The following is a 21,180-nucleotide window of genomic DNA, read 5'->3' on the forward strand; positions in this document are numbered from 1 at the left end:
ATGAATTAACACTATTATTTCCATCTCCTTTTCACAGAATGGCGAAGTAGCTTACCCATATAACTAATCATGTAATTAGTATATATAGGTCTTATAACTAGTACATGGTAGAGAAGGCAACAAAGTTCTTGCCTTTACCACCTCTCATAGACAAGAGTTCTTATATATGTAATACTCAGTTTTAGTAGTTGGCCTGCACTATGCCCTGTGTGCAGCAGTGGGATTCAAATAACAACTGGTTCTCTGCCCTAATGACCATTGCAAGTATAAAACCAATATACCTAAAGGTAGTTTATTATTTCATGCATTTAATACTTAAATAAGAACAATAAAAGAGGTACACACAAACTAGATTATGTTATGAGTTTTAAAATATTAATAAAAAAATATTAAATAATACCTGACAAACCATAGAACTGTTATTTAAGATATTTCCATATTGCTTCCTGATTGGCGTCCCCTCTTGCTATGTTTTTCACGTCTGGACGGAATGAACATGACTGCGGGCACTTAGAGTACACTGCTGTGCAGATGAATGTTACAAAAGAGTAAGGAAAGTAAGTTTGTGATTTCCACATTGGGCAGCTGCCCAGGCACCCTCAGAGAGAACCCTGATTACAAGTGCCATTTTAACAACCGGTTTGCCCAACTCAACAGAAAATTAGGTATCGGTTCTGCCGTATGAACCAGCTGAATCCCACGGCTGCTTATGTGAATGTTTACTATCACTGTAACAGGGAGGGTCAGACAGCCCTTGTGAGAATGATTCAGGCTCTTAGTTGACTACACATCAACCAAGAAAGGGAATCTAGTCTTGAGTTGTATGAATAAACTTAGAGTATTGAGAATAGAAGGGTATCAATCTTACTGTTCAGTTCACACTTCAGGAGGGACAATAGAAACAGGAATTCCAAGCAAATTAACCCCTCTCAACTTCATTTTTATCGTCTGCACTGCCTCCTGGACTTGCAACCCTGAAATAATTTGATGATATATTATTTTCATTGGCAAGGAACAACTGAAGGAACTGAAATGTTTGCTCTGAAAAGGGAAAAAAATCAAGTAGGAAGATAGGAAACATGGTGGTCTCCTTCAAAATTTTCTTAGGTGAGAAAGAGGCTAAGCCTCATCTTTACAATCCCAGGTGGCAGAACTACTATCTAAGAATGAAAGAAATCAAAGGCAGATTTCAGCTTGGCCTAAGGAAACACTGTCTTACATGTAAAGCTATCCAAAAGTGAAATGAAGATTCTTGGGAGGAGGGAGTTCCTTGTGTGCCTAGGTATTCCAGCACAGGACAGGTGCTCACTGGTGACATTGGGCAAGATGATGTCTCATGCCCTTCCCCTGTCAGGATTTGATGCCTGGTGTGTTCACTGTCATTTATTGGTATCTGGCTTAGGTTCATTACAAAAATCATCTCTTTTCATTCCAACAACCCAATGGGATAAATTCTATTACCAGTCTCCTTTTACAGAACAGTTGGAAAAATTTCATACCACATTCAAGGTTGCACACTTGGGAACCAGTCAAGCTTTGGGGCCAGGTCTGGTTGACTCTGAGGCCCTGCTCTTTCCAGCATGGCCTTGTGTGGGTTTTAAACCCAATTCCCTCCAAGCTTGGTGTGTGGAATAGAATGGAGGGGAGAAAGTGGGCGTGGGGCAGTGTTGCAGACTAAAACTGTTTGTGGTAGATTCAGCGAACATACATTGTGATTGGTCGCATAGTGCATTTGGCTGCCAGTATTTAATAATTGGAGGAGTTCATATAAAAATTTGTCTTAAAGATTGGAAACTCTAGTTGCTTTGTCCCAAATTCCCACTTGGCAGTCTGGCTGCAGCGTGCAGGGTCTGCCCCTTTGTCAGTACCCCCACACTCTCCTCTCCGCTGCTTTCACTGCCTTGTGTCCTGCTGCTCAACTCATGTGCCTTCCTGCGCAGCCTCCAGAGGGATGTCACTGTGCTACACCCATGTGAACATTTTAGTGAATGCATAACAAATCATAAGTTCAGGAGTAGGAAAGTGCCTGTTGCATTTCCTAGAGAGGGCAGTTGAGCCCCAGAGTCTCATGGTGGCACAAAACATCAGGACAGGACTGCTCAGTGCACACACTCTGGGGGGAGCTGCCCTCTGAGAGGACTGGTGTCACAGCTGGAGCGGGCTCCGGCCAAGCCCCTGCACTTGAGGATAACCGCAGCCTTGGAAGGCATTTTATCTCGAGTCTCCATTAAACAGAACTTTCTCTGATTTGGGTGCTCTTGATTCTGAGGTGTTTTCAGAGAACCCTCCCCAAGAGTCCCTAGCACCTCTAACAGCAAGAGCTAAGCAAAGGACCCAGTGACTCAAGCTTAATTTTAATAGTGAGAATTACTTATCAGTCTGTTGTTTCATATTTCTAAGTTCTGTCAGAAGATCCCACGTTAACCCTGTCTCCATGCCACCAGCTCTCCCATTGGTGAGAGATGTACAACAAGGTGTAGTTGTCACTCCCAAGTCATTTGGGGGGGGGGGGGATTAGGACCAGATTTTGATGTGGAAGAGAGAGAATGGTCTCGGGTCAGGATACCAGAATTCAGTTTTGGCTCATCCATTAATATCATTCCTGTGCTTATGGGAAGGTCTCTCCTTCTCTCTGGGTCTCTGTTTCCTCTTCTGTAATCTAAAAGGCAGTATTAAGGTTTCTTAAAAACCCCTTAATGCCCAAAATTCTTGGCAGTAGAAGGAAAAAGTTAGATTAGTCCATCAGAGCTCCTTGCATTTTCCTTTCCCTTTACTTTTATTTCCTTCCATCCACCTCTACATTTTCCCTTCTTCTTTCTGCCCTTTTCTCCTTTCTCCCTCTCTTTCTTCTTACCTTCCTTCCTCTTTTATTCCCTTTCCTTTTGAGATGTTTTACTTGATCAGAATGAAGATACAACAGAGGTCATTCACTTAGTAACACAGAAATCAACTAAGCAGCTTTCTGTGAACACCCAGGAGCACATTCTAGGAAGCCTGAGACTGTTTTGCCTTCCCTGAACTAAAACTCTGGTCAAGCTTACTGTCTAACCTGGCATCCCACTGTCATTTAGACCTTCAACCAACTTCTTTAGATCTTAGCTTGTAAGTCTTTTGAAATGCTGTCCTTAGTGACGTCACGGAAATGGCGCCGTGAGCAGCGCGTCCGACAGCTCTCCCCTAAATCACAACAAATTTATCAACTAGAAACAGAAAAATTTATCCTCGGAGCATTCCGGAGTTCCACACAAACTGATAGCGAAAGGACTGTTATCACTTGAATCTGAGAGACGAGGGTGTGGAGGAATCTACCACAGGGACGTTCTTTCAAACCGCAAGGAAGTGCGCCTGTGGTGAGTCAGCCCATATACTTGGGAGCCGCGAGCCGCCGCGAGCGGCCGCCACGAGCCGCCGCGAGCAGCCGCGAGCGCGCCCGGTCCGGTTGAGCACCGCTGACGTTCCCAGCGGCCCGCACACTGCGAGTGGGGGTCGCCGGCCACCGGTGCCCGGAGCACCCCATTCGCGCGCGTGCCTTGGGCATTCCACGCGCCCAGGGCGCCCTGCTGGCCCGCACACCCAGGGGGCTCCATTATCCTGCGCCTGGTGCGGTCCAGCCGCCAGCGGCGGGGCGAGCAGGAGAGGCTTGGGAGATTCTCTCCGTGGGCGGGGCACCTCACCCAGCCATTCAAGCTAACAATCAAGCGTTGGGGGAGGGGCGCGCGCAGGCAGCCTAAAATACCTTCGGAAGCACAGATGCGACCCAATCACTGAAATTAGCTTAACCCATAAAATCTGCGCACCCTCGGTTCTAATTGATAAGATCTCTCTCAGTTCAGCGATCCAAGACAAGAGGCGTGATATTTTTTAGTGCCTCTCGCTAAAGGGGCGGGGGCAACTTGTGATTGATAGAGCCTCCATATTCAGGGATAAACGCTAACAAGAAGGACTTGGCAGATAATAAGGTCTATACTACACTAGTCTTAAGCAGAGACTAGTGCCTCTTCTTCCCTGCAAAAACAGGCTACAAAGTGTGGAAAGCCTGGGTTGAGAGGTCCAACTAAATGATAGGCGCTGAACAGTCACCTTGACAACAATTGACTCCCACCCCCGCCTGATTACACTGGAGGCCCTGACTGTCAGAGCCTTTCCCAAAGCCTTGCACTGAGTGGGGATAGAGTGGGGATTTCCCAGCTCTTTGAGCCTCTTACTCCCCAGGCAGAAGCAGTTGCAGCCTTATAGCTGGATCACCAGGCTGCTAATTCAGAAAGGGGGGACTAGGAGAGAGAATCCAGGAAACCAAACTCTCTCATTGTTGGACCCTGCAAACACCAACAAGCCTTTACTTCCAGCAAGACTAAAGCCAATTATATGACATTGCCATAGAATCCCATCAACTGCAAATCCCTACCTAAGAGTGACACAGGGGCAGAGCCTGGGGTACAGAGTCACCGACCAGGAAGAGGGAGAGAAAAGAAAAAGGAAGAAGTTAACCTCTCAAAATCAAGAAAAACCCACAGACTTTACAACTTGATCAACTAATTTTTTGTTGTTGTTGTTGTTTGTTTCTTCTATCTTTTTGCCTTTATTTCCTCCACCTCGGTCCTTCTATTCTCTGCCCATCTTATGCTTCCCCTTTCTTGAGCTACACTACCCATGAGTGTTGCATTTTATTTTTCTTCTTTATCCTCACCCTCCTTTAAGGTTATACTCCAAAACACTTAACTCTCACTCTCTCCTCTTTTGTTTTTTTTTTTTTTGTCTTGCTTTATTTTGTTTTTTTCTCTTCCTATTTTATTTCTTCCTTCGTTTTTCTCTTTTTCTTATTTTTTCCTTTCTATTCGTTTTTTCTTTTCTCATTTTACTTTCCTCCCATATAATCCTCAATCACGAACAAATTAGTTAATTTGGGACTCAAGGCTTTTTTTTGGCTTTATTTCTCTTTTTTGCTTTTGTTTTTATTTTTTTTTCTTGTTTGTTTATTTTTATGGCATTTTGGGTCCTCCCAACCCAAGGTCTCCATTGTATTTAGTCTTCGCTCCACTTAATACAACAGATTTTTACTTATTATTTTTATTTTTTCTTCTTTATTATTCTTTTTTGGTCCTTTTTTCTGGTTCCCTCTTATCCCTCTCATTATATCTCTTAGTTGACCATCACTTACAAGCAAATCATCTTATGCTTGTCTAAGATTTTCTTCCTTTTTTTTTTTTTTTGCATTTAGTAGGTCCCTATTCCCTTTTTTTTGCCCCTTGAACTCTTCACCCCAAATCAGGCCCTCCATTATAGGCACGATATTTCCCTGAGGAGGGGAGAGGAGGGAAAGAGAAGAGAGAAAAAAAGGGGGAAATAATAAATTATTACTGTTTTTTTTTGTGGGGTGTTTTACCTTTTTTTTTTTTTTCTTTTTACTCTTTATTAATTCTAATTAGTGCTATCAATAAGACCACCCTCAGATGCCGATAAGAAAGAGGAAATCGAATATTATGGATACAAAAGAAAGAGAGGTAACACAAATAGATGTGGAAAAATCTATGGAGAAAAGACTTAACATATTGGAAGCCTTGGAGCTAAATGACAGAGAATTTAAAATAGAAATCTTAAAAATACTCAAAGATATAACAAGAAAACACAGAAAGGCAATATAGGGAGATCAGAAAACAACTCAATGAACACAAAGAATATATTACCAAGGAAATTGAAACTATAAAAACAAATCAAACAGAAATGAAAAACTCAATTCACGAGCTGAAAAATGAGGTAACAAGCTTAGCTAACAGAACAGCCCAGATTGAAGATAGGATTAGTGAAATAGAAGACAAACAACTTGAGGCACAACAGAGAGAAGAAGAAAGAGACTCAAAAATAATAAAAAATGAGAAAGCCCTACAGGAATTGTCTGACTCCATCAGAAAGAATAACATAAGAATAATAGGTATATCAGAGGGAGAAGAGAAAGAAAATGGAATGGAGAATATACTCAAACAAATAATAGACGAGAACTTCCCAAGCCTGTGGAAGGAACTAAAGCCTCAAATTCAAGAAGCAAACAGAACACCAAGTTTTCTTAACCCCAACAAACCCACTCCAAGGCACATCATAATAAAGATGGCACAAACCAATGACAAAGAAAAAATTCTCAAGGCAGCCAGGGAAAAGAAGAGTACAACATTTAAAGGAAGGCCTATTAGATTATCATCAGATTTCTCAGCAGAAACTCTACAAGCTAGAAGAGAGTGGACCCCAATATTTAAAGCCCTGAAAGAGAGGAACTTTCAGCCAAGAATACTATACCCATCAAAGCTATCCTTCAAGTATGAAGGGGATATAAAAACATTCACAAATACAGAAAAGATGAGAGAATTTATCAACAGAAAGCCCCCACTCCAGGAAATACTAAAGGGGGTTTTCCAACCAGATTCAAAGAACAAAAGAAAACAACACCACAAGTAACAGCTCCACCAAGAACACAATAAAACCAAACTTAAACTGTGACAACAAAGGAAAAAAAGGGGGGAGAGGATGGAGATTAACAGTAGCAAAGGATGATGAAGTGCAGAAATACTTATAAGATAGGGTACTACAATGAATATGGTAGGTACCCTTTTCATTACTTAATGGTAACCACCCTTAAAAAAACCACCACAAAAACACTTGACTTAAAAAAGGTAGCAACAGAGGAAAGAAGTATGGAACACAAACAAACAAAAACAAATGATAAAAAAACAAAAGAGAAGAATCAAACTAGATACAAAACTAACAGAAAGCAATTTACAAAATGGCAGTAGGGAACCCACAAGTGTCAATAATTACACTAAATGTAAATGGATTAAACTTACCAATAAAAAGACACAGAGTAGCAGAATGGATTAAAAAAGAAAATCCAACTATATGCTGCCTACAAGAAACACATCTAAGCAACAAGGATAAAAACAAATTCAAAGTGAAAGGCTTGAAAACAATACTCCAAGCAAACAACACCCAAAAAAAAGCAGGCGTAGCAATACTCATATCTAATAATGCTGACTACAAGACAGAAAAAGTACTCAGAGACAAAAATGGTCATTTCATAATGATTAAGGGGAAGTTGAATCAAGAAGACATAACAATCCTTAATATATATGCACCAAACCAAGGAGCACCAAAATATATAAGACAGCTACTTATTGACCTTAAAACAAAAACTAACAAAAATACAATCATACTTGGAGACCTCAATACACCGCTGACGGCTCTAGATCAGTCATCCAAACAGAGAATCAATAAAGATATAGTGGCCTTAAACGAAATACTACAACACCTGGATATGATAGACATCTACAGGACACTTCATCCCAAAGCGACAGAGTATACATTTTTCTCTAGTGTACATGGAACATTCTCAAGAATTGACCATATGTTGGGCCACAAAGACAATATCAGCAAATTTAGAAAAATTGAAATTGTACCAAGCATATTTCCTGATCATAAAGCCTTGAAACTAGAATTCAACTGCAAAAAAGAGGGGGAAAAACCCACAAAAATGTGGAAACTAAACAACATACTTCTAAAAAATGAATGGGTCAAAGAAGAAATAAGCACAGAAATCAAAAGATATATACAGACAAATGAAAATGAAAATACGACATATCAGAATCTCTGGGATGCAGCAAAAGCAGTAATAAGAGGAAAGTTCATATCACTTCAGGCCTATATGAACAAACAAGAGAGAGCCGAAGTAAACCACTTAACTTCACACCTTAAGGAACTAGAAAAAGAAGAACAAAGACAACCCAAAACCAGCCGAAGAAAGGAGATAATAAAAATCAGAGCAGAAATAAATGAAATAGAGAACAGAAAAACTATAGAAAAAATCAATAAAACAAGGAGCTGGTTCTTTGAAAAGATCAACAAAATTGACAAACCCTTGGCAAGACTCACCAAGGAAAAAAGACACAGGACTCAAATAAATAAAATCCAAAATGAAAGAGGAGAGATCACCACAGACATCATAGATATACAAAGAATTATTGTAGAATACTATGAAAAATTATATGCCACCAAATACAAAAATCTAGAAGAAATGGATAAATTCCTAGAACAATACAACCTTCCTAGACTGAGTCATGAAGAAGCAGAAAGCCTAAACAGACCAATCAGCAGGGAGGAAATAGAAAAAACTATTAAAAATCTCCCCAAAAAATAAAAGTCCAGGCCCAGACGGTTATACTAGTGAATTCTATCAAACATTCAAAGAAGACTTGGTTCCTATTCTACTCAAAGTCTTCCAAAAAATTGAAGAAGAAGCAATACTTCCGAACACATTTTATGAGGCCAACATAACCCTCATACCAAAACCTGGCAAGGATGGCACAAAGAAAGAAAACTACAGACCAATATCTCTAATGAATACAGATGCCAAAATACTAAACAAAATACTGGCAAACCGAATACAACAACATATTAAAAAAATAATACATCATGATCAAGTGGGATTCATCCCAGAATCTCAAGGATGGTTCAACATACGCAAAACGGTTAACGTAATACACCATATCAACAAAACAAAGAACAAAAACCACATGATCTTATCAATAGATGCAGAAAAGGCTTTTGATAAAATACAACACAATTTTATGTTTAAGACTCTCAACAAAATGGGTATAGAAGGAAAATATCTCAACATGATAAAGGCCATATATGATAAACCATCAGCCAACATCCTATTAAACGGCATAAAACTGAGGACTTTCTACCTTAAATCAGGAACAAGACAGGGTTGTCCACTCTCTCCACTCTTATTCAACGTGGTGCTAGAAGTTCTGGCCAGAGCAATCAGACAAGACAAAGAAATAAAAGGCATCCATATCGGAAAAGAAGAAGTAAAGCTATCACTTTTTGCTGATGATATGATCCTATACATCGAAAACCCGAAGGACTCCACAAAAAGATTATTAGAAACAATAAACCAATACAGTAAGGTCGCAGGATACAAAATTAACATACAAAAGTCCATAGCCTTTCTATATGCCAACAATGAAATATTAGAAAACGAACTCAAAAAAATAATCCCCTTCACAATTGCAACAAAAAAAATAAAATACCTAGGAATAAACATAACAAAGAACGTAAAGGACCTATATAATGAAAATTACAAAGCATTGTTAAGGGAAATCGAAAAAGATACAATGAGATGGAAAAATATTCCTTGTTCTTGGATAGGAAGAATAAATATAATCAAAATGACCATATTACCCAAAGCAATATACAAATTTAATGCAATTCCCATCAAAATCCCTATGAGATTTTTTAAAGAAATGGAACAAAAAATCATCAGATTTATATGGAACTATAAAAAACTTCGAATAGCCAAAACAATCCTAAGGAAAAAGAATGAAGCTGGGGGCATTACAATACCTGACTTTAAACTATATTATAGGGCCACGATAATCAAAACAGCATGGTATTGGCAAAAAAATAGACACTCAGACCAATGGAACAGAATAGAAAGCCCAGAAATAAAACCACATATATATGGTCAAATAATCTTTGATAAAGGGGCCAACAACACACAATGGAGAAAAGAAAGCCTCTTCAACAAATGGTGTTGGGAAAACTGGAAAGCCACATGCAAAAGAATGAAACTCGACTACAGCCTGTCCCCATGTACTAAAATTAATTCAAAATGGATCAAAGACCTAAATATAAGACCTGAAACAATAAAGTACATAGAAGAAGACATAGGTACTAAACTCATGGACCTGGGTTTTAAAGAACATTTTATGAACTTGACTCCAATGGCAAGAGAAGTGAAGGCAAAGATAAATGAATGGGACTACATCAGAATTAAAAGTTTTTGCTCAGCAAGAGAAACTGATATCAAAATAAACAGACAGCCAACTAAATGGGAACTGATATTTTCAAACGACAGCTCAGATAAGGGCCTAATATCCAAAATTTACAAAGAACTCATAAAACTCAACAACAAACAAACAAACAATCCAATAAAAAAATGGGAAGAGGACATGAACAGACACTTCTCCCAGGAAGAGATACAAATGGCCAACAGATATATGAAAAGATGCTCAGCTTCATTAGTTATTAGAGAAATGCAAATCAAAACTACAATGAGATACCACCTCACTCCTGTTAGATTAGCTATTATCAACAAGACGGGTAATAGCAAATGTTGGAGAGGCTGTGGAGAAAAAGGAACCCTCATTCACTGTTGGTGGGACTGTAAAGTAGTACAACCATTATGGAGGAAAGTATGGTGGTTCCTCAAAAAACTGCAAATAGAACTACCTTATGACCCAGCAATCCCTCTACTGGGTATATACCCCAAAACCTCAGAAACATTGATACGTGAAGACACATGTAGCCCCATGTTCTTTGCAGCACTGTTCACAGTGGCCAAGACATGGAAACAACCAAAAAGCCCTTCAATAGAAGACTGGATAAAGAGGATGTGGCACATATACACTATGGAATACTACTCAGCCATAAGAAATGATGACATCAGATCATTTACAGCAAAATGGTGGGATCTTGATAACATTATAAGGAGTGAAATAAGTAAATCAGAAAAAAACAAGAACTACATGATTCCATACATTGGTGGAACATAAAAATGAGATTAAGAGACATGGACAAGAGTGTGGTGGTTACCAAGGGTGGGGGGGGAGGGAGGACATGGGAGGGAGGGAGGGAGAGAGTTAGGGGGAGGGGGAGGGGCACAGAGAACTAGATAGAGGGTGACGGAGGACAATCTGACTTTGGGCGAGGGGTTTGCAACATAATTTGATGACAAAATAACCTAGACATGTTTTCTTTGAATATTTGTACCCTGATTTATTAATGTCATCCCATTACCATTAATAAAAATTTATTAAAAAAAAAAAAAAAAGAAATGCTGTCCTTATTCCTCGTCAAAGTAGAATTTAGTATGTATTTTTTCCTCTAATCCACATGAAAGTGTCCGTGTTTGGGAGGTATATGTGCTAACCACACAGCTGGACTGTAAGGACCTCGAGTTAATGGACCGTGTTTTATGTACAATGCTGGGTATGTGATACATCTTAATTTCACCTTTTTCTTTTCTTGCTTCATCTGATATCTCCACCATTAACATCAGATGACTATGTACCATGTGTCCAGCCTCTGTTGGACACTGGGTCACCTGCCATTAGCCACACACATATCAAGGAACAAGTTCATAGAAGATGAAAGAAGAAGAAGAGAAGATGGCCCATAACCTCTGCTCTCTCCTCTCCTTTCTATTCTCATCCTTTTCTCTTCCCTTGCTAGCCAGCCCGCTGTTATAAGTGGGCTGGTGGGGCCTTCAAAGTGAGACAAGACAAAACCTACATGTTTCTCTTTTGAAGATAGGTATGTATGCAGTTGGGAAATGGCTTTTTTAGAGAGAGGAATTTCTTACTTTATACCACACAAATAATAAATTTTTAAATTGTTTTAATTTAGGATGGCATCTTGAGTTTGAAACTTAATGCTCTTTCTCAATTTACCTTACTTTAATAGAACTAATGCGTAAAGTAGCTGTCCACATGGCAGAAACTGGCAACTGAGACTTTTAGATCAACCCAAATGGGGATATTTTCTTTTGAATCTGGACACTGATTCACCAATAGTGGAGACAGTGCCTGTCTTTTTAGGGTTAGTGATAAATTACAACCAAAGTTTTATGTTATTCATTTGGATAATCACTATAATGCACTAGGAAATACTTGCATTCTCCAGTCAGTCACGTAACTTTCCATCTAAATAAAGACAGAGATACTTCACCATGTTCCCTGCTGACCTGGGCTGCCGATGGGAACGTAAGGATATATTTGCAATCAGGATGACTTTGTCACAGAGGAAAATCCCATTTTTTGTGGGCAGCACACCTGGATGCAGAAGGGAATGGGAGAGAAGTGTTGCAAGGACTCAGCAGTTGAGGAGTCTGCAATGGAGGTTCTCCAGGAACTGGCGCAGCTCAGAAAACAGTGGCTCACCACTTCTAAGAAAAAGCCCCAAGTTCTGTCTTCTTGAAAATAAGATGTTTGAGATATAATTCGCATATTATACAATTTGTTTAAAGTGTACAATTTAATCGTTTTTTAACATATTGGCATGTATATGCAACCATCACCCTAGTCAGTCTTAGAACATTTCATAAACTCAGAAAGAGTCCCCACACCTTCAGCCATCAAGCTTTACCCCCATAGCCTTCAGCCCTAAGCTCCCATCTATCTCCATTCTATCCTTAGAGATTTGCCTGTTCTGGATTTTTCATATAAATAAAATAGTAAAATATGTGGCCTTTTATTATTAAAAATATTATAAATATGTGCTAACTTTTTCATTCACCACAATGTTCCAAGTTCATCCATGCTGTACCATTTTCAGCACTTCACTTTTTTCTTGCTGAATAATATTCCACTGTGGATCTACATTTCAGCTATCCATTTACCAGTACATGGACATTTGAATAGTTTCCACCTTTGGGTTGTTTTGGATAATCCTTCAATAAACATCTTGATACAAGTTTTTGTTTAGACACAGCTTTCCCCTTCTTGATACCTAGGTGGGGAATTGCTGCATTATATGTTTCATCATTTGAACAGCTGCCAGACAGAGAGGCTGCACCATTTCACCAGCAATGGCTGAGGGTTCCACATTCTCATCGACATTTGTCATTGTGGCCTTTTTTATTATACCTGTCCTGATGGGTATGAAGTAGTACTCATTGTGATTTTGATTTGCATTTCCTTGATGACTGATGATGTTGAGCATCCTTTCAGCTGCTTGTTAGCCACATACATATTCTTTGGAGAAATATCTATCAGATCCTTGTCCCATTTTTTAATTTGTTTTTTTGTCTTTATTATTGAGTTGTGAGAGTTCTTATTTATTATTATATTAGTAATTTATTATTAATTATTGATGTTGCATATTACTATTTTAATAGAATAATATATTAGATATATTTATACATGCTAGATATTAATATAGATAGATATTATATTTACATATAATATGTATATTTAAATTTTAATCCATTCTATAAATATATTTTATATATTCTAGATACAGATCTCTTATGAGATATGTAAATTGCAAATATTTTCTCCCACTCTGTGGGTTCTCCTCATTTTTTTGTATTTTATGAAAAACAAAACTTTTAAATACTAATGAAGTTCAATTGATCTTTTATTTTTCTTTTGTTTTTTATGTCATATACAGGAATCCAATGCCAAATCTGAGATTTAAGGATTTACCTCTTTGGTTTCTTTTAAGAGTTTTATAGTTTTAGCTCTTACGTCCAGGTCTTTGATCCTCTGTGTGTTGTGTTCAGGTCCAGCTCCATTGTTTTGTGGCATTGCTCCAGCACCATTTGTTGAAAAGACTATTCTTTCCCCATTGAGTGGTATCAGCACCCTTATTGAAAATCAGCTGACCACAGGCTCATGGGCTTATTTCAGGACCCTTACTTTCACTCCACTGATTTCTATGTCTATCCTTGTGCCAGTACTACACCGTCTTAATCACTGTTGTTTATGGCTTTTGTAGTAACTTTTGATATTGAGAAGTATGAGTCCTCCAACTTTGTTTTCCTTTTTCAAGATTGCTTTGGCTATTCTGGGCCCTTGCATTTCTGAATTGTAGAATCAGCTCGTCAATTTCTACAAAGAAGTCAGCTGGGATTCTGATAAAAATGACATGAAATTTATAGATCAAATTCATGGAATTTATAGATCATCTTAACAATAGAAAGTCTTCCAATGCATGAACATTGGATTTTTTTCATTTACCTTGATCTTGATTTCTTTACACAATTAATTTTTTTAGCTTTCAAAGTATAAGTTTTATGCTTCGTGTGTGTGTGTGTGTGTGTGTATGTGTATGTGTGTGTGTGACAGAGATGAAGTCAGAAGTCAGAGAGAGGGACAGACAGGGACAGACAGACAGAAAGGGAGAGAGATGAGAAGCATCAATTCTTTGTTGTGGCACCTTAGTTGTTAACTAATTGCTTTCTCATATGTGCCTTGACCAGGGGGCTAAAGCAGACCGAATAACCCCTTGCTCAAGCCAGAGACCTTGGGCTCAATCTGGTGAGCCTTGCTCAAACCAGATGAACCCGTGCTCAAGCTGGTGACCTTAAAGTCTCGAACCTGGGTCCTTCGTGTCCTCGTCTGATGCTCCATTCACTGCACCACTGCCTGGTCAGACTATGCTTCTCTTGTTAAATATATTCCTAAATACTTTTTTTCTTTGTGATGCTATTGTTTTCTTAATTTTATTTTCAGTTTGCTCATCACAAGTATATTGAAATAGAATTCAATTTTGTTCATTGATCTTGGATTCTGCAATTTTATTGAACTCATTTGGTAGTTCTAGTAGTTTCTTAGTGGATTCCTTAGGATTTTCTATATACAAAATTGTGTCATCTAAAAATAGAGATATTTTTACTTTTTCCTTTCAAATCTGGGTGTATTTTATTTCTTTTTCTTGCCTAATTGTATTTGCCAGAATGTTTATTGCACTCTTACTTATAATAGCTGTTGCATCTGCAGTATGATGTTGAATAGAAGTGGCAGAGTGGACAACCTTATTTTGTTCCTAATCTCAAGGGAAAAGTATCCAGTATTTCAGTGTTCAGTATGATATTAGGTGTTAATTTTTTTGTAGATACCCTTTATTAGTTTGAAGAAGTTCTCTTGTAGTCTTAGTTTGTTGAATGTTTTTATGAAAGAGGCTTCAATGTTGCCATTAGATGCATCTTCTGCATCTAATAAAATGATCATGCGGTGTTTTTTATTCTATTGATATGGTATATTACTGACATTTATTTTTGAATAAAAAACCAGTTTTTGCATTCCAGGAACAAATTACACTTGGTCATGGGATATAATTTTTTTTTTTTTAGGATGGCTACTATTTTTTAAATTTATTTAGAAAATTAAATTTATCAAAGTAACATTGATAAAAAGTGTACATAGGTTTTAGGTAAATTTTTCTATAGCATTTGAACTGTTGATTGTGTTGTGTACCTATCAATTAAAGTCATGTCATTTTCTGTCACCATGTATTTGTCCCTCTTTATTCCTCTCCCTTCACTCTTTTTCCTGGTAACCACTTTACTTTTATCTATGTCCATGAGTCTCATTTGGGGATATAATTATTTTTATATATTCAGTTTGCTAGTATTTTGTTGAGATCTTTTTCTTATTATTATCTCTTTTTTCTTTTCTTTTCTTTTCTTTTATTTTATTTTGCATCCACATCATAAAAGATACTGATCAATCTGTAGTTTCCTTGTGATATCTTTGGTTCTTGTATCAGGATAATAATATCCACTTAGAAAAAATTAGGAAATTTTCCCTTCTGTTCTATTTTTCTGAAAAGTTTGTGAAGAACTGGTGTTCTTTGATAGAATTCACTTGACACCTGGTCCTGGGCTTTTCTTTGTTGGTAGTTTAAATACAAATTCAATCTCTATATTTATAGGTCTATTTGGGTTGTCTGTGTCTTGTTGAGTTAGTTTTATCACTCTCCAGAACTTGCCCATTTCATCTGTTTTCTAATTTGTTGGCATACAATTAGAATATCCCTTTATCATGCTTTTTATTTTAATAATGTCATCAGTAGCAATGTCTACTGTTTCATTTCTGGTTTTATTTATTTGTTGTCCTTTTTTCCTTGTTTTTTGGCTAGAGGTTTGTCAATTATGTTTACCTTTCTGAAGATCTAGCTTTTGGTTTTATGGATTTTCTCTATTTTTTTTTTCTGTTCTCTATTTTGTTAATCTCCACTCTAATCTTTTATTTTTTCCCTTCTGCTTTCTTTAGTTTTAGTTTGCTGTTCTTTGCATAGAATTTTAAAGAGGAGGATTAGGATATTAATCTGAGATCTTTCTCCTTTTTCAATCTAGGGATACAGCTGTAAATTTCCCTCTGAACATTGTTTAGCCCATGCCATAAGTTTTGGCATGTTATGTCTTTATTTTCATTCATCTCAAAGTGTTTTAATTTCCCTTTTGATTTCTTCTTTGGTTCATTAGTTATTTAGGAGTATGTTGTTTCATTTTATGTATTTGTGAGTTTCCCAATTTTCTTTCTATTATTGATTTCTTATTTTATTTCACTGTAATCAGAGAACATACTTGGTATTATTTCTAACCCTTTAAATTTATTGAAGTTTGTTTTATGGCCTAGCATATAGAGAATTTTCTATGGCCGCTAAAGAAGAATGTATATCCTGCTGTGATGGGTGGAGAATCCTATAAATGTCTGTCAAGTCTGAGTGGTTATTAGTGTTGTTCAAGTCCTCTACTTCCGTTTTAATTTTCTGTCTAGTTTTTCTGCCTATTATTGAAAGTGGGATACTAAAATCTTATTATTTTTGAATTGTCTATTTCTCTCTTCATTTCTGCCAGTTTTGTTTCATGTATTTTGGTGCTCTCTTGTTAATTGCATATATATATTTCTAATTATTATAACTTCCTGGTTACTGATTCTTTTATTATTATAAAATGTTCCTCTTTAGTAACATTTTCACTCTTAAAGCCTATTTTATCTAATATTAGTATAGCTAGTTCAGCTTTCTTGTGGTTGCTCCAAAGCTCTGATTTGAATGCTCAAAAGTTTTGATGGACAGGCTAAGTCAATGAAGGAATTACTTGTTTTCTTTCTTTTGGGCTCATATTTCAGATGAAATATTTCACCAGTCAACAGGTCCTCCTTGGGTGCTAGGTATGGGCCACAACACAAAGACCCACGTGATGTGAAACTCTTGCATCTAGCTAGAACCTTGTTCATGGGATTGCTTAATTAGTTCCTTGTCCTCTTCACTTCATCCTCAATATATTTAAATCATATCCCCTTTTAGAAGTCCTCATTACCATAACATAAAAGTAAGAAAAGGCCCTGGCCGGTTGGCTTAGTGGTAGAGCGTCGGCCTGGCGTGCAGAAGTCCCGGGTTCGATTCCCGGCCAGGGCACACAGGAGAAGCGCCCATCTGCTTCTCCACCCCTCCCCCCCTCCTTCCCACAGCCAAGGCTCCATTGGAGCAAGGATGGCCCCGGCGCTGGGGATGGCTCCGTGGCCTCTGCCCTAGGCGCTAGAGTGGCTCTGGTCGTGGCAGAGCGACGCCCCGGAGGGGCAGAGCATCGCCCCCTGGTGGGCGTGCCGGGTGGATCCCGGTCGGGCTCATGCGGGAGTCTGTCTGACTGTCTCTCCCCGTTTCCGGCTTCAGAAAAATACAGGGAAAAAAAATTTAAAAAAAAAAGTAAGAAAATTAAATTGAAAGAAAAATAAATCAGGAAATGTTTATAAAAATCATAGGAATAAACAAGTGCTAGGAAACAAGATATTTACTCTTGAACTCCTCAAGTCAGAAGAGCTCCCTGAATTCGTTGGGTCATTCACTTGCTCTGAACTCAGTAGAAAACTCCCAGGTGATGCCACTGAGAAATGGTAGAGTGAGGATGGCACATTGGGGCCTCTGTCTGTGTGCCCTAGTGGGCCAGAGTGATTGCAGATTTCCTAAGAAAGAAGGAAAACAAAAAAATAGATGTAATGCACTCAGAGTGAGGGTCCCTGTTTGATCTTTCCCTGTCTCTGAGCCCACTTGTTGTGAAGGATGACAGCTCAGATGCTTCTATTGGATGAGAAAATTATATTCTGAGCCAGTTTCCTGTCACAGCGCTGAGCTCCAAGAGTTCAGAGAGAAGAGGGTAGCATGACCTCTACCTAGCTATGTGTTGGCATGAGCCCCTGGTGACACTGTGTCTACACCACCGGGACACTGGCAGTTTTGGAGCAGCTCTTCCCCACTCTTTCAATAGCTAGCCAATTTGGTCTCAGGAAACCACTCTGTGTCTGGGTTTGGAAGTCATTTTTAATTTTGTGACAAAGACAAATGTGTCCTATGGGAATAGTAAGTGGTTTTACTGGTGATATTAATGGAACCGTGACCTCTTCTGTATCTATGATCCTACAAAACAAAAAGTGTTTGTATTCTAATGTATCAGGCAAGTTTATTCTTAGCCCTTCCTCGAAGCAAACTGCAGAGGAAACACAGTATGACTAAGCCCAGAGAATACTGTTTGTGAGGGTATATGGCTGTGTCTTTTCTGCCATGAGCCCATTTGCAAACACAGTAGATTTATAATGCTACTGTAATCGTGATACAGATAATGTGTTTTGAATTATGTTAGGATGGACACAACTCATTGAGATTCTGACCTCTTTGAACAGAATTGCAGTGGGCCCAGTGCTGAAATTGGTATTGGCTTTTACAGGCCAATAGCTGTAGTAAAATTCACACATTTGGGGATCCAAAGAGACAAAGGGAAAGTAAGTAGAAATCCAAAGGTACATTGAATGAGCCTCTTCGTTTTCATTTGTGATTGGCATTCATTAGCCTAGAAATGGCTACACTGATGTTTACTGTTTCCTGCCAGAGCTGTTATGCCAGTGTCCTTGGTTGAACATGATTGCTTAAGGAGACAGTAAATTAAATGTGAAGGATTTACAGTTTAGTTGCATGAATTAAACTATTTCCTGGTGTTTATGTTTACCTTGGGACTCACAAAGGAGACAAAAATATAGACTCACAGAAGGAAGGAAAGGAGTGATCAAATCCCAATAGTCTCTGCCCAAATGTCTAGTTCAGCAGTTTTATTTAGGGGAGGAATTTCGTGCTGATAATGACTCTTTGTCCCTGTATAATTAACTTTTCCTCTCTGCATATGTGACTGTACACACTGAGCTCTCCCAAAAGACTTATAACTATTAACTGTGATAGTTAATCTCTCATTCTATTATATTGGACAAAACTAAAGTAAATCAAATGCCAATTTTATAGTTTCCTTCAAGTAAAAATGGATGGTGCTTTATAATTTGAGACTTAAATTCAATTATTTTAAAAATGTTATGAAAAATATACAATCATTCTAGAAAATATGACAAATATAGAAGAAGGTAAATGAGCAAATAACCCATGAAACCACTACGCAGAGGTAATCATTAACATTTTAGTGTATACATTTTGTCTTTTTTTGTACCATTCTATGAATGTATATTTATACTTTTAATAGTTAAGATTGTGAGTATAATTTGTGCTTTTCACATATCCTAACCCTGCTCTCCACAAGTTCAGATTTCTCATAATAATAAAAAGAAAAATAACAGCTAACATATATATAGTACTATCTATCTACCAGGCACCATTCTAAGCACTTAATGTATATTAATTCACGTAAGTCTCATGTAACCCTTTGAAGTAGATTTTATGAGCAAGGCACAGAGGGTAAGATGGTTTGCCCAAGGTCTTACAACCAGTAGGGGCAGAGCTGGGATTCAGACCCAGGTTGTAGAGTGTGTACTCTTAATCACCATGATCTGTTGCCTCCCTCTGATTCTCTACTTCTGAACGGCCCTGTCATAAATCTGCCTGCCCAGCCCTTCCTCCTACTGATCGCCCTCTTCTCAGAATTCCTCTAACCCTAAGATTGTATAACATGCCATATACTTCCCCTTGAATGTATGAAAATCAGCCCCCAGCCCCATTTCCAAAAACCAGTTGCCACCTACAGCCCTTCTGTGGGGGAGTCCTAAGTAGAAACTGGCCTTCAGGCTGGCTCTGCTTGTGTCTAGAAAGCTCATTTCATCTGTTTTCACATCTGTTTTCTCATCTTTAAAGTGATGAGGTTGGACAGCTCTTCGTTCATTCATTCATTTAATATACATTAAGCAATTTTTCCTCTATTTCCTCTCCTCTAAGAATTCATTGTCCAATGTGCAGCCAGAGAAGTATACTGTCAGTTCAGTGTCAGTGTGTTAAGTGTTGTCATAAAAGAATGCTGGAGATGTTGCTGCGAATGCCCTAAGATGGGCTAGGGCTAGCCTGCAAGGCTTCCCAAAACTTGGAATTATTTAGGCATCTAGGGACATATGTGGTGGTCTGTGATGATAGAGTCTCTCTAGGGCCCTCTCTACTGTGCTTCAAAGCATCCTATCCTCAGCAGGCTACAACAATGTCAGCAATGGCACTTTTTTGTTTTTCTTAAAACTATAGGAATTTATTGTCACACATTCTAGAAACTAGAGGTCTGAAATCCAGGTGTCAGCAGGGCCCTGAAACCTGGAGGGAGGAGCATCCTTCCACATTGCTCCTGACATTCTGCTGGCACCTGGCTGTCCTTGGCATCCCTTGACTTAAAGCTTCATGATTCCAGTCTCTGCCTTTGTCCTCTCCTGACATTCACCCCTGTCATGTCTTCAAATGGCCAACTTTTTATAAGGACCCCAGTCACACCAGACGAGAACTCCACCTTACTTAACCGAAGTAATTTCATCAGCAGTAACCCTATTTGACCCAAATGAGATCACATTCTGATGTACTAGGGGTTAGGACTTAAACATGTCCTTTAGGAGGAAACACAGTTCAGCCTGTAACAACCTCTATAGCCACCATTGAGTCTTGGCAATCACTGCCTACTTACTGCTCTTGTTTCTCCAATTCATTCTCTTCTCTGCATCAGAATGACCTTCCTCAATTTCAGCAAGCAGGTGGGGCCTAATTAGTTCTTTCAGGCCCAGACAGAGAGAGTTCACATAGGACTTCTTCCCATTTGGGCAACTCAGGCTGAAACCAAGGGGGGAAGATAAGAACACAGTAACTCCTGAAAAGGTCGCTGTCAATGGATTACCAAAGGCAAGGGCATGGTACATGGGAGGATGTTTCTAATAGGATCTGATGCTCATTCTTGTCCACAGAGGAATTACAGGGAAGCTGAACAGGTGGCTTGAATCCTAAAGGCCAAGTGCCATACTTTAAAAGGTGGTATCTTGGTGACAATTTAAAGCCTTTTCCTGATCTCTTTGCATGCACTTGCTCGTATTTTCTGTTAGCAGGGAAGTGGTGCATACCAAAGAAACAGACCTTCCGTGTGTATAGAATAAATTCAATATTCACTACCACTTCCCCAGCCCCCCCCCACTCCCTAGTAGCTCAGACATTTGGATTTATTATTAGTAAGGTGACCAACTTTTTTACAATGAAAAGGAGGACAAAAATAAATTGAAAAAAACAATATTGTAAATAAAAGAAACATTTTATTCATTGCAGTAATACTACGCTATTATATGATAAATGCATAATAAAAACATTTGTAAGGTGACGGAAGACAATTGGACTTTG

The 21,180-nt window shown here is 38.4% G+C and overlaps 1 protein-coding gene across 3 annotated transcripts in view; it reads left to right on the forward strand.

Moving 5' to 3' along the window:
* The window catches only part of FLT1 (fms related receptor tyrosine kinase 1), a 314,728-nt gene that overhangs the window by 45,110 nt on the left and 248,438 nt on the right, over positions 1 to 21,180 (forward strand). The window lies entirely within an intron of this gene.

This window comes from Saccopteryx bilineata, chromosome 2 (assembly GCF_036850765.1).
Source record: "Saccopteryx bilineata isolate mSacBil1 chromosome 2, mSacBil1_pri_phased_curated, whole genome shotgun sequence".
NCBI classification, from domain to species: Eukaryota; Metazoa; Chordata; class Mammalia; order Chiroptera; family Emballonuridae; genus Saccopteryx; species Saccopteryx bilineata.